Source organism: Apium graveolens, chromosome 1, assembly GCF_009905375.1.
Source record: "Apium graveolens cultivar Ventura chromosome 1, ASM990537v1, whole genome shotgun sequence".
Lineage (NCBI taxonomy): Eukaryota > Viridiplantae > Streptophyta > Magnoliopsida > Apiales > Apiaceae > Apium > Apium graveolens.
In genome coordinates this window covers 72,504,472-72,517,529 of record NC_133647.1, presented here as the reverse complement: position 1 = coordinate 72,517,529, position 13,058 = coordinate 72,504,472, and the positions used below count along the sequence as shown (strand labels likewise).

The 13,058-nt window shown below is 38.1% G+C and overlaps 1 non-coding gene across 1 annotated transcript; it reads left to right on the top strand.

Annotated features, from left to right (window-relative positions):
- Positions 1-2,496: 2,496 nt before the first annotated feature.
- On the top strand, positions 2,497-2,604 carry LOC141680197 (small nucleolar RNA R71). Its single transcript, XR_012558283.1, has one exon. It is a non-coding gene; the product is annotated as a small nucleolar RNA R71 (small nucleolar RNA).
- Positions 2,605-13,058: the final 10,454 nt, after the last annotated feature.

The window sequence follows — 13,058 nt, the reverse complement described above, 5'->3', positions numbered from 1 at the left end:
ACCACATAAGCCAAAAAAAACTCTGCGAAAAGCGAACGTGCCAAATGGACAAGTGAAAGTAGTTTTCTCTTGATCTTCTGGTGCAATGCAAATCTGATTGTAGCCCGAATAGCCATCCAGAAGACAATAATACCCATGCCCAGCCAACTTGTCAAGCATCTGATCAATGAATGGAAGAGGGAAGTGATCCTTCCTCATGGCTTTATTCAACTTCCTGTAGTCCATGTATACCCTCCATCCTGTGACTGTTCAAGTGGGGATGAGCTCGTTCTTCTCATTTGCTACCACAGTAATACCTCCTTTCTTAGGTACAAATTGTACGGGGCTCACCCAAGAACTATCAGAAATAGGATATATGATTCATGCATCCAACCATTTTAGAATTTCTTTCTTCACCACTTCTTTTATGATAGGATTAAGCCTTCGCTGTTGCTCAACAGTCGGCTTGCTACCTTCCTCTAGCAGAATTTTATGCATGCAGTACGAAGGGCTGATCCCTTTTATATCTACTATAGTCCATCCGATGGCCGATTTGAATTCTCTCAGAATCCTCAAGAGCTTGTCCTCATCACTACCTGAAAGTTTAGATGCAATAATAACTGGAAAAGTAGATGCATCACCTAAAAAAGCATACCTCAAGTGTTCATACAGTGGTTTAAGCTCCTAAGTAGGTACTTCCTCAATAGATGGTTTGAGCTTTCCCTCAGCATTCTTGAGATCAGTATTTCCAAGAGATTCAAATGGCATGTCTAACTTCCGTTTCCAAGGAGAAGCATTCAGATATTGTAACTGATAATTGCCTTCATCATCTTCACTGTTAAAATCCCCCAATAAGGCTTTTTCTAAGGCATCAGACCTTAGCACATGATCAAGTTATGAAGTAACTACAGAATCGACCAAATCCACCTTGAAGCACTATCTTCCGTAGGGAATTTCATCGCATTGAACACATTGAATGTTACATCTTGATCTTGCACCCTCATAGTGATTTCACCTTTTTGCACATCTATCAAGGTACGACCTGTAGCCAAGAAAGGTCTTTCCAAGATTATGGGAATCTTCTTATCTTCCTCGAAATTCAGAATGACAAAATTTGCAGGAAAGATGATCGTGTCCACCTTTACTAGCACGTCCTCCGCGATGCCTCATGGGTATGTAATCGAACGATCAGCCAATTGTAGAGACATGTAGGTGGGCTTCGGATCGGGAAAATTCAGCTTTTTGAAGATAGACAACGACATCAGATTGATGCTTGCTCCCAAATCACAAAGGCACTTGTCAAATGACAACTTGCCAATGGTGCAAGGAATGGTGAAGCTACCTTGATCCTTAAGCTTTGGAGGTAACTTTTATTGCAGTACGGCGCTGCACTCTTCTGTCAGAGCAACGGTATCAAGATCATCCAGTTTCACCTTTCTCGAAAGAATACCTTTCATGAATTTTGCATAACTAGGAATTTGCTCAAGAGCCTCAGCAAAAGGTATGTTGATGTGAAGTTTCTTGAACACCTCCAGAAACTTACCAAATTGCTTGTCCAACTTTTGTTTTTGCAATCGCTTAAGTAAAGGTGGTGGATGATAGAGTTGTTTCTCCCCTGTATTACCCTCAGGCAGAGTATGTTCAATAGTAGTCTTTCTTGGTTCCCCATCTTTCTCCTTTTGCATTCCTTCTTCATCTACAACTTCAGCTTCTACATCTTTTGCTTTTTCAGCATCAATAACTTTTCCAGACCTTAAGATGACAGCTTTGACTTGCTCTTTAGCTTCCTTGCTGCCTGGCACTTCAGTATCGCTGGGAAGTGTGCCCGGTTGACGATTCAGCAAGGCATTGGCTATTTATCCAATTTGATTTTCCAAGGTCTTAATAGAAACAACCTGACTTTTGTACAACATCTTTAACTCCTCGAAATCAGCACTAGAAGGTGGAGCAACATCTCCTTGTTGAGGATATTGTTGCCTTTGAGCAAATTGCTGAGGTTGCTGAAATCCAGGTGGATTAAACTGTTTATTTGCAGCTTGCTGATATGATTGCTGAACAACATTCTGATTATTGCTCCAGCTGAAATTGGGATGATTTCTGTTATTAGGATGATAAGTAGCGGGCACAGACTGCTACGGTTTCTGGAAATTGTTCACATACTGAACAGATTCATTAACAAGAGAACACTGACCCGTAGCATGAGAGCCTGCACAAAGCTCACAGACACTAGATAATTAATTTACGCCATAGTTGGTTAAATAATCGACCTTCATAGTCAGCGCCGTGAGCTGTGCTGTAATAGCTGTAACTGCATCAACTTCCAGAATACATGCTACTGTCCCAGGAATCATCCTTTAAGTTGGGTTTTGATACTCGTTTGCAACCATAGTTTCAATGAGATTATAGGCCTCAGTATAGCTTTTGGCCCACAAGGCGCCTCCAGAAGCTGCATCGAGCATGGGTCGAGATTGGACCCCCAAACCATTGTAGAAACCCGTGATCACCATCGAGTCAGGCATCCCATGATGTGGACACTTTCTCAACATCTCTTTGTAGCACTCCCAAGCTTCGCACATAGATTCTCCTGGTTGCTGCACAAACTGAGTAAGAGCACTCCTCATAGCTGCAGTTTTGGCCATTGGATAGAACTTCACCAGAAACTTTTGCGCAAGATCTTCCCAAGTAGTGATGGACCCAGCTGGTAAAGAATGTAACCAGTCCTTAGCTTTGTCCCTCAGAGAGAATGGGAAAAGCCTCAGCTTGATAGCCTCATCAGTGACACCATTATATTTGAAAGTACTATAGATCTCGACAAAATTCATGATATGTGTAATAACCCCAATTTTTGGGAAATTTTTGAAACCCTTATGAATAGTGTTTTTGCTGAATGAGAAAACTTTTCATGCCACACTATGTAGGGGTTCTGATATGGATATTCTGAGATTTTATTAGTACTTTATATGGGATATAAGTGTATGTAAAGATCGTCAGAATCCAAATCCGAACACTTTGATTTTTCCCGGAAATACACTAGATACGGAAAGATTTGAGAAAAAGGTAACAGGATAAAAAGGATTTAAATTAAAGGATTATAGGAGAGGATCATAAAAGGAATATAATATATTGAGAAAGGTTAAGGGAACCTAAGTAATAAGATCCCGGGTATGATCCTTCAAACGATAAACGAGAACGAAAGTTAAGCGAACCGTATAACAGATCAGCGGTCATTAGGCAAACGATTAGGAAGTTAATCAAAGGGATTAGTGGGAATGATGTCATCCAACCAATAGAAAGAGGACAAGGAAGGGAGGATGACATCATGAGGGTGACACAAGCATGACAAGGGAAGGAAGGAGGTGTGGTTGAATGAGAACCACACAAAATCAAGGGCAACTAGGTAATTTACTAAAACAAACACAAAAATCAAACCAACCAAGCCAAGCAAATCATTTTTCATCAAAATCAAAAAGAAACCAAGGCATTGTTCTTCATGCTCTCGGCCAAAACAGAACCAGAACACTAAAACTGCTGTATCTCCTTCATTTCTCACTCAAATATTGTGTTCTATAGCTCATTGGAAAGGTATTGAGATGGCCTACAACTCTTGTTCACAAGTCTCGTCCAAATAATCATGGTAAGACCCTCATTTTTACAGTTCTTTAAATCGGACTTTTAGAAACTTCAAAGCCTAACTTTGTGTTCTTGATTTCTTTGGAAAGATCAAGCTTGTAGGAGGCTCCCTAAGGCTTCCTAGCAACTTAACACCTCCCAAGGAAGGTATAAACTTCAAACCCTAGCCTTTACTTTATTTGTTAGTAAGTTTAATGGTTGGTGTTGTGAAATGAGAAGCATGGATTGTGATTATTAGTAGTTTGGTTTGATTTGGAAGTGTTTTTGGTAATTGAAACTTGATTATAGTTCATAGGTCTTGATTGTGGTTGTTTGAGTTGAAAACCTTGGAGATTATGGACTGATGTGGTATGGTTTAGGTGAAGTTTTGTTGTATTGATGGATATGAGTTGGTTGGTGGTTAATTGGAGTAGTTTAAAATTGGGAAATCGCGTAAACATAGCCGTCGTAACGTCCGATTTTCTTTGGACTGTTTTATGCATAACATTAGGACCCGAGAACCCCCTGCTAGATTATGACCACTGCCATGTTTAGATAGCTCATGTTACGAGCTTCGTTTTGATATGTAGTTCGTTCGATTCCGATGCACGGTTTAGGAGAAACGACCGTTTCAAGTAACGGCGTTTCGCGAACGAAACTTTTCCCCTCGCCTTACTTTGAAACATAGGTTAAAGACCAAAAAGGGTTAATTAATGCATGAAACATTTATGGTAAGTGTGTTAGGCAGTTGGTAAGACACTCGCGAAGGAATCGCCTTAAAACTCGTAAAGGTTAAATTATTAAAAATGGTGGAGCCGAGGGTACTCGAGTGACTTAAGAGAATCAGTAAGCGCAAAACGAGCGTTAGAGTCTGAGTTGGTTAGAGTATAGATTTACAAGTGACTTTGGTTTAATTCCAACTTACTTGTTGTTTATAGGTTACCAGACTCGTCCCGAGCCATTCGTAACCCCCAGTCGCTCAGGCAAGTTTTCTACCCGATATACTGTTGTTGTGATGTAAATATATGTATATGCATTATCTTGTGATAGTGCATGATTGTTATTAGCAAATTTTGCGATATATTGGAGCATGCTGATATGGTATATATGCATATCTGTTTCGTAATCTGGTTATCTATCTGTTGATTTCAATGCTTATAGTTGCATAATACCTATGCTAGAAATAAGCAAGTAGTTGCGTATACCCTTAGTATAGGGGATAAAAGGTGAACATATTTCTAAACCGGGAGTCGATGTTCCCGAGTATATTATATATATATATATATATATATATATATATATATATATATTTATATATATATGGATATAGTTTTTAAAACTATGGATCGAATAAGGTTTATTCGATACCTTTATTTTACTTAATTGAATATTAATTTGAGTATTCATTCGAGGGCTTATGACTCAGTTTATTTTATTATTTGAATATTATTTGAATATTCATTTGAGGGCTTATGACTCAGTTTATATTATTATTGAATATTACTTGGATATTCATTTGAGGATGTATGACTCCTTTATTTTATGAATATTATTTATAGTATTCATTCGAGGTATTATGACTCCGCTTATTACTTAATAATATTCTTTATTGTATTAAAGAATAAGGTGTCGATAATCAAACTTACTTTTGATTATTCAAATAAAGATATTACTTTCGTATAAGTATATCTTTGATTATTTGCTATTCATTTCAAGTATAAGTTTTAATACTTCTACTTCAATTATTTTATAAAGATTATTCTTTATGGGAATATTATTTAAATAATAATATTCAGACATTTTCTAAATATTCTGGGGACTGATTTACTTCATTAAATCAGCTTCACTCCAAACATTCTTAAAAATGTTTTGCGAGTCTTCAAAATGATTTTTTTAAAAGTTAGAGCGGATCCCAAAACTCATTTTTTTAAGATCCTCCTTTCGAAGGGGATTTAAATACTCGCTCAAAACCTGAGGGATCCGGCTCTGTGGTGTGTTTTATATTCGCAACAAGGTTGCTGTTTTGATAAATGAATTGATTACTTACCCAACACTCGGGAAGTAAAATTCTTGGAACAAGTTAATCCATTAACAGGCATCGCCTGGGAAATATCGGTGAGTTCTCCTTTCCAAATAGATACGACTTCTTGGTGGAGCCGTATCAACAAGTTTCTACTTGGGGAAAGTGGGGACAAGCTTTACGTTTCAGAGTCATGGATTTCATCTGAACTAGGAGTGGCGTAAGTGGCCGAGTAGCGCCGGCCCAGCCTTATTATATTGGCCCAAATGGCCTGGAAGTTCCGCTAAGGCGGTCCATTCCTTAGGAGTTCAGTGTTCGGTTGACAAGTAAATCCGACAGGTTCTCCTCTACATGTAGAAAATGGTGGGGTTGTACTACTACGACTGATCATCGTAAGTGGTCTTCCTGGCGCGGCAAACTCCCGTAATGAGTTCATCATCCAATTGGATAATTTCTGCAACACTACCCAGAGCACTTCGATAGAAAGGCTACGGTTGGGCGATTGTTGAGTGTTGGCAGGGTCAAGTTTTCAAAATGATGTTTACATCAAATGAAGTATCTCCTAACTTCATTTTATTTTGATAATATTTTAAAGATTTAATCTATTCAAATCTTGCCTTATAGTCTCATCTATGTGATGAACTTTTGAAGCTAATTATAACTTGAACGGTGGTAGTTCAAGTAGTATTTGGGAAAGATATAAGTATATTGGGGTATCTTGTAACTTCATCTTTTAAACTTATATCTAATTAATAATTGTCTTATGAATGACAAAGATTTTCAGAAAAATGTTGAGACAAGGTTAGATATATGAGATCACCTTGCAACGATATTTTTTTTTATACAGTTATACACTGGGACTTTGTGTATATTGTGCATGGAAGAGGACTTCCAATATTTTGAAAAGTATATATGTATATATATATATACTGAATATTTTGCGACTTCATCGCATTAAGATATCAACTTGGTTCATTTCTTTTGACCAAGACTTTCATGAGTACTATGAGAAGGCTCATATATTGTTAATCATTATACATATTATTTTGGTGGGCTTGCTGCTCACCCTTGCTTTCTTCTTTCATCACACAACATCAGATAGACAAGATGAACCGGACCAAGCTCCCGATTCGCAAGAAGTTAGGAGACGTTCCGCAGTTTTCTAGAAGCACTGATGCCGCCATAGCTGAGGTAGGAACTACCAATAGGCTAGGCTTTCAACTTTTGATGTATCAGATTATGTATATTTATGAATTGTAATAATGGCAAAGAAATGTAAATTTATTCAGAAACCTGTTTAAGGTGTATTGGCATATAATTGTGGAATAAAACGACTTGTGATTATTTTTGGATATTCATCTCTGAGACTATAACTTGTGGTGTGTGTGTTTATTGTGGGGTCACAGTACAGAGTAGTTGATTATTTATTAAGATTGGGTGTTGTTAAGGGAAATGGAACTCGTGACAACCCGGATCCCCGACCCCGGATTTGGGGGTGTTACAGAAATGGTATCAGAGCTAAGCGTTATAAACCTCAGAGATGATGTGACGTTAAGATAATAAGTTCACTAAGATAATAAGAACTCTTGCCAAGTTCATAGTCGGGCTACTTAACGTAGCACTGACAGTTAAAACCCTTATGGGAACCCTTATAAATATCGTGATAGGAGCGTAGTTCGTTATCGTATATGGTAGCGGGACTCCGAACCCTGAGGTTGAGGGGCAACAGCGCGATGATGTTTTATTACTAATTGGAGATCGGATTGTGGATCCGATAGAGTGTCCTAATGCAGGACCGGATATTGTTGATATTGAGGATGTAGCGGTAGAGGATGTTGTCCTAGAAGGGATAGTTGTTGAGGAGGATCCCATGGAGGATCCTGACAGGATTGGATAAAGGACCACTGATGAATTGATGACCATGGTTTGGTCAACTACCAGAGGTAGGATTGGCCGGTCACTACCAGAGGTTCGTTCAAGTTTGTAAAGATAGTAGCCCCTTTAACGCGGCTTACTCATAAGACTGAGAAGTTCGAATAGACAGAGAAATGCGAGAACAGCTTTTAAGAACTGAAGCAAAGGTTGGTGACGACCCCTATGTTGGCGTTGCCGGATGGAAAAAGGAGATTTTGTGATTTGTAAGTGACGCTTCGCATAAGGAATTAGGGTGCTTCCTAGCACAACAAGATAATCGCGTCTGCGTCAAGATAATTAAGGTAATATGAAATTCGATATCCCCGCCCATGAGCTTAGGCTCGTGGCAATAGTTTTACCCTAAAGATTGGAGGCACTACTTGTATGGAGAGAAGTGCGAGAATTACCTAAGCCATAAGTGCTCTAGTACATTCTTACGTAGAAAGAGCTCAACATACGCCAGAGGAGGCGGTTAGAGCTAATCAAGAATTATGATTGGAAGATTCTTTATCATTCGGGGAAAGCCAATATGGTGGCTGATGCCCTTAGTAAAAAGGAGAGACTCAAGATGATAATGTCTTTTGGAGAGTTTATAAGAGATTTTGAGAAAATGGAAATAGTAGTGAAGGTAACCGGAGCCGGTACCGAAAAGCTGTTTGAGATAGCAATACAGTCCGAATTATTGGAAAAGATCATATTGTGCCAGAAAAAGTTATGAATGAAGGCAGAGAGCCAACAAATAGATAAGAGGTTAATACCGAGAAAGATGAGAAGGGAATAATGAGGTATTCCTACAGAATTTGGGTTCCAAATGTTCAAGAGCTTAAAGATAAGATCTTAGATGAAAGCTAGTTTGAGGAATAAGATTTAGAGCAAACCCTGAACGTGATAGTCAAGGAGGTCGCCATCAAGATAGAAGGAACCCATGACATAATGGAGTGGAAAATGAGGATTTTAAATTAAAAGATGACCCCAATTATGGGGAGTAGGATGAAACATTTCATACTAAGGAAACAAAAAGTCGAGTAAGGAAAGGAGACCCGAGATGGTACCCCTATACGGCAATTCATGGACCTGTCTAAAGAGAACTTAGACTATTATCCCCAACCACCACCCTGAGGAGACAGTACGGTGAGAAATTCTTTCAGGACCTGTAAGTCGCTAAGCTCTCAGAGTTCCATGGAACAAGCTGACCCAGCCGAGGCAAGAGCCTGGCTAAAGAAAATAGAGGAATCATTTGAGATTCTAAATGATTGACGAACCACAAAAGACTGTTTTGTCACTTACCCTCCTAAGAGAGAGACCACCCGCTGGTGAAAGGCCAAGGAAGGCACGGAGCAAGAAATCATAATAAACTGATTTAAGTTCAGTCAATTGTTTTCAGGAAAGTACTTCCCAAGGTTATGGAGATAGTGTAAAAGCTTAAGAGCCAGAACAAAGGCAGACGAGTATGATGAATTATGAATCTAAGTTGTAAAAGTTATCAAGATTCGTTCTGAAGACACGAATCCAGAATGACGGGATGTTTGAAATCAATGCTTATGTTGTGTTGGTTCATGAAATAACGATAAGAGAAAGGAATATAAAGGCAAGAGAGTTTGAGGAATGATAAGGGAGTTGGGTATGAGGAAACCCTAAAGACTCGTAGAAATAGAAATAGAAAAGTAGGTAATCGTCCGGATGAGAGTGATTCACCATGAGTTAAATTGATGGTTGAAGGTATAAGAGATACATATATTTTATCCCCTGTAAGTTGGGAAGATTCGAGGAAACCTTGAGATAATTCGAAGGATAAATAGTGAGACGCGGATAGACTGAGGAGACAAGAAAGTAAGAAATTAAGAAAATTGGGTGAAGGAAGTGACCTTCAAGAAGGTAAAGTGTAAGACCGGTGGCATGATACCCAGAAAGGGAGACGCCAGATATGAAAGATATCCCAACATTGAGATGACTGTTGAGATAAACAACAAAAGTAAATAAGGAATTATTAAGAAGAAGTTCACGTTGAACATGACCAATATCTTCCAGAACATCCATGTTATCATTACCAAATCAAGAAAGAAAAGTGGATGACCATTGTTATCTTTTGGAGGCCATATGGATTGACCTCAATTTGAATAAGGATGCTATTATGAAGTTAGGTATAGACTATCGAGGTGGGAATGATTGAATAAGACACCCTTATCAGGGATATATGACTTGATTTATCCATGGAATGATGCAGGTACCTTTTAAAGGTGGAATTAAGGATAGAACATCGGTAACTTAAAATGAATCCTAGGGGAATGCATAAAGGTTGGAATTTCACCCTTAATAGGGACAGTATGAGTTTTGACAGTATGATTTGGAAAGGGTTAATATAGCAACAACCTTTAAGAATCAGTGGAGAAGTTTTTCAGAAGTATATAGACAATGGTTCTAGTAATAGTAAATGGTATTTTAATATGCCCTGTATCTAGGGAATACAGGAGGAACAATTGAAGGATAACCTTAGAGGTTTTACAAGGAGAAAGGAAATATTCGAAATTCTCAAGAATAAAAATGTTGATAAAGGAAATATGACATAATTATAATGATGCCAAGTGGGGCACGTGTTAAACCACGAGAAAGTATGGATCGAACCAGTAATGGTCGAAATTGTTCAGGGCAATTAGGACTTAAGATAAAAAATGTTCTAAGTATGATTGAGAGTCAGTCTTGACAGTGATTAGCCTCTAAAGATTGAGGCAATAACTTATGGAAAAATGGTGATTTTTTTTTCTTTTCTTTCCCATCTGATTTTAAGGAAAACATCTTCACTCAAGCAGTGATCGGAAATAAGGTAGAAAATTTATTTGGAGGTGGTTAAAATGACATTGACTGTAAGGAAATTTTACTATCAGGAAAGGCCAAAGAGGTGGCCGACACTTTAAAGATAAGTGGATAATTATAGGCGCGTGTGCCAAAAGAAAACAGTGATGATGGTTAAAAATGTGAAGGTTGAATTATGGTTTGGAATATTGACATTCCTTCTGATGACTGTGCAATACCCAACCGTAATAGTAGTTGGTAAAGGTTTAATTCGTGTAATCGCCAGAAACGGGCTATCTATCTTAGGAGGTACTATCTTGAGAATAATCCAGGACCATGTTTCAAAAAGGACTAAATGAACCTTTGAGTTAAGTCTTCTATTTAAGGCATATGACTAAGAATGGTATTAACCTGCTATCGTTGCTTTGATTGAAACTCTTCTGCAATTTTATCTACTTCATGTCATGAAAGTACGTCAGAGTTTGGAGTGTTCTTCATGAATTGTGATTGGTGGTTATGTTAACTCCTTAGGAGAATTAGATACGAGATGTATGGACTCCGTATGGTTAGCTATTAAGATTTTATGGAAAAGTGAATGACGATAGTAGGTCAGTGGTGGACCATAGTAAGGCAGCAATGATTCTGCGAGTAATGAGCTGATTACAACCGTGAGAGTTGTATTGGAATGGGTGTTGAGATTGAGTACCACTAATCGGGTCGTGGTAGTGTATACGTTATCATTGATAGACTAATTAAGTAGAGTATCTACCTAGTGAATTATTATTCTTTCTTATCAATAGAGAGTCGTATTATTATACGAGGAAGGTTGCGGTGCAAGCATAGAACTCTAGTAACGGTGATGTCTAAAATGAGATCCCAGGTTCGATTTTCGATATCGAGGGAGTTTCAAAGGTAATTGTGTATAAGCTAGAGGAAGTGCATGGGTCCATAGAATGATGGACGGAATAGCAAATATTTAAGCATGTGAAATGCGATGCGATAATACTTGATGTTGATATAAATACATATATGTTTTGTTCTCCTATGACAAACCTCTATAGTTCAGAGGTAGATTCCAAGCCAGATATTTTATGGCAATATTTTTTTTACATATATATACAATTCTCTTCAGTTCGCTCTTTTCTCTTCTTTTCATTTCATGTAAGCTGAGAAGAACAACCCTTCCAGAAGGGGAGGTATTGCCGAATGACTATCTATCTTTGTGATAGAAGCCTAGTAGGATACCAACTATTGTTTAATTGCTTGTCAAGTACTAAAGGCTGGCCATCTTCTGTACTAACTATGCGAGATAACAAGTGTTCATGATCATAGTGATCTCTCAATAAATTCTTTTACTTCTATATGAAGGATTAAGCTTTCAAAAATAGAAACAGCTGAAAAAGGAGTAGTAAAGTTATGGTGGTATTCAGAATGGGAAAAAATTCGTAATACTAAGGTTGACGTGGTTATTAAAAGGTTATAGAACGCTAACGAGCAAAAGTATAACCAGTATAATATTAGGAACGGAAGGTAGTAGCGATTACGAACTGGAAAAGAATGGGTATTGAGAAGCAAAAGCTCTAATGCTAAACGCTATAATGAGAGTCTGTGCAATAGACTTGAAAAAATTTGGAATGATCACTTAACGCGGATTTAGTTATATCACGACAATAGATCATATGTCATTATCGAGGTGTCACCTTATGAGATCCTTGAGGGAAGATAATGTCGATCTCCCTTATGTTAGGATGAAGTTGTAGAGCGCAAGATGCTCGGACCCGCAGTAGTCCAAAGGACCAGGGATATAATAGATCTAATCGGAGGACGGCTGGTAGTAACCCAAGATGGACATAAGAGGTATGCTGATTTGACTCAAAAAGGACAAAGAGTATGAAATAGGGGGCCTAGTAATGTTATAGGTATCCCCTTGGAAACCCTTGAAAAAGGATTGATGAGGTTCGGAAAGAAAGGAAAGCTAAGTCTACAATTTGTTGGACCCTTGGATATATTAAGACGTTTGAGAAGTTAGCATATGAGCTAGCCCTACCCCCGAACCTGTAGCAAGTTCATAACGTGTTCCACGTATCAATGTTAAGGAAGTGTAATTCGGATGCCAGACAAATAGGGGCATATGAGCGCATAGACATGCAACCAGACGTAACCTATATGGAGCAACCAGGAAGGGTATAGAGTAAAAAGGAACGAGTGCTTAGGAGAAGGGTTATCAAACTAGTAAGAGTTTGATGGTAGAACCACAATGTGGGAAAATTTACTCGAGAGTTAGAAAGTGCAATGCTAAGAGAGTATCCCTATTCATTTTCTATCTGATTCCGGGACGGAATCCTTTTAAGGAGGGGAGACTGTAATAACCCCAATTTTTGGGAAATTTTTGAAACCCTTATGAATAGTGTTTTTGCTGAATGAGAAAACTTTTCATGCCACACTATGTAGGGGTTCTGATATGGATATTCTGAGATTTTATTAGTACTTTATATGGGATATAAGTGTATGTAAAGATCGTCAGAATCCAAATCCGAACACTTTGATTTTTCCCGGAAATACACTAGATACGGAAAGATTTGAGAAAAAGGTAACAGGATAAAAAGGATTTAAATTAAAGGATTATAGGAGAGGATCATAAAAGGAATATAATATATTGAGAAAGGTTAAGGGAACCTAAGTAATAAGATCCCGGGTATGATCCTTCAAACGATAAACGAGAACGAAAGTTAAGCGAACCGTATAA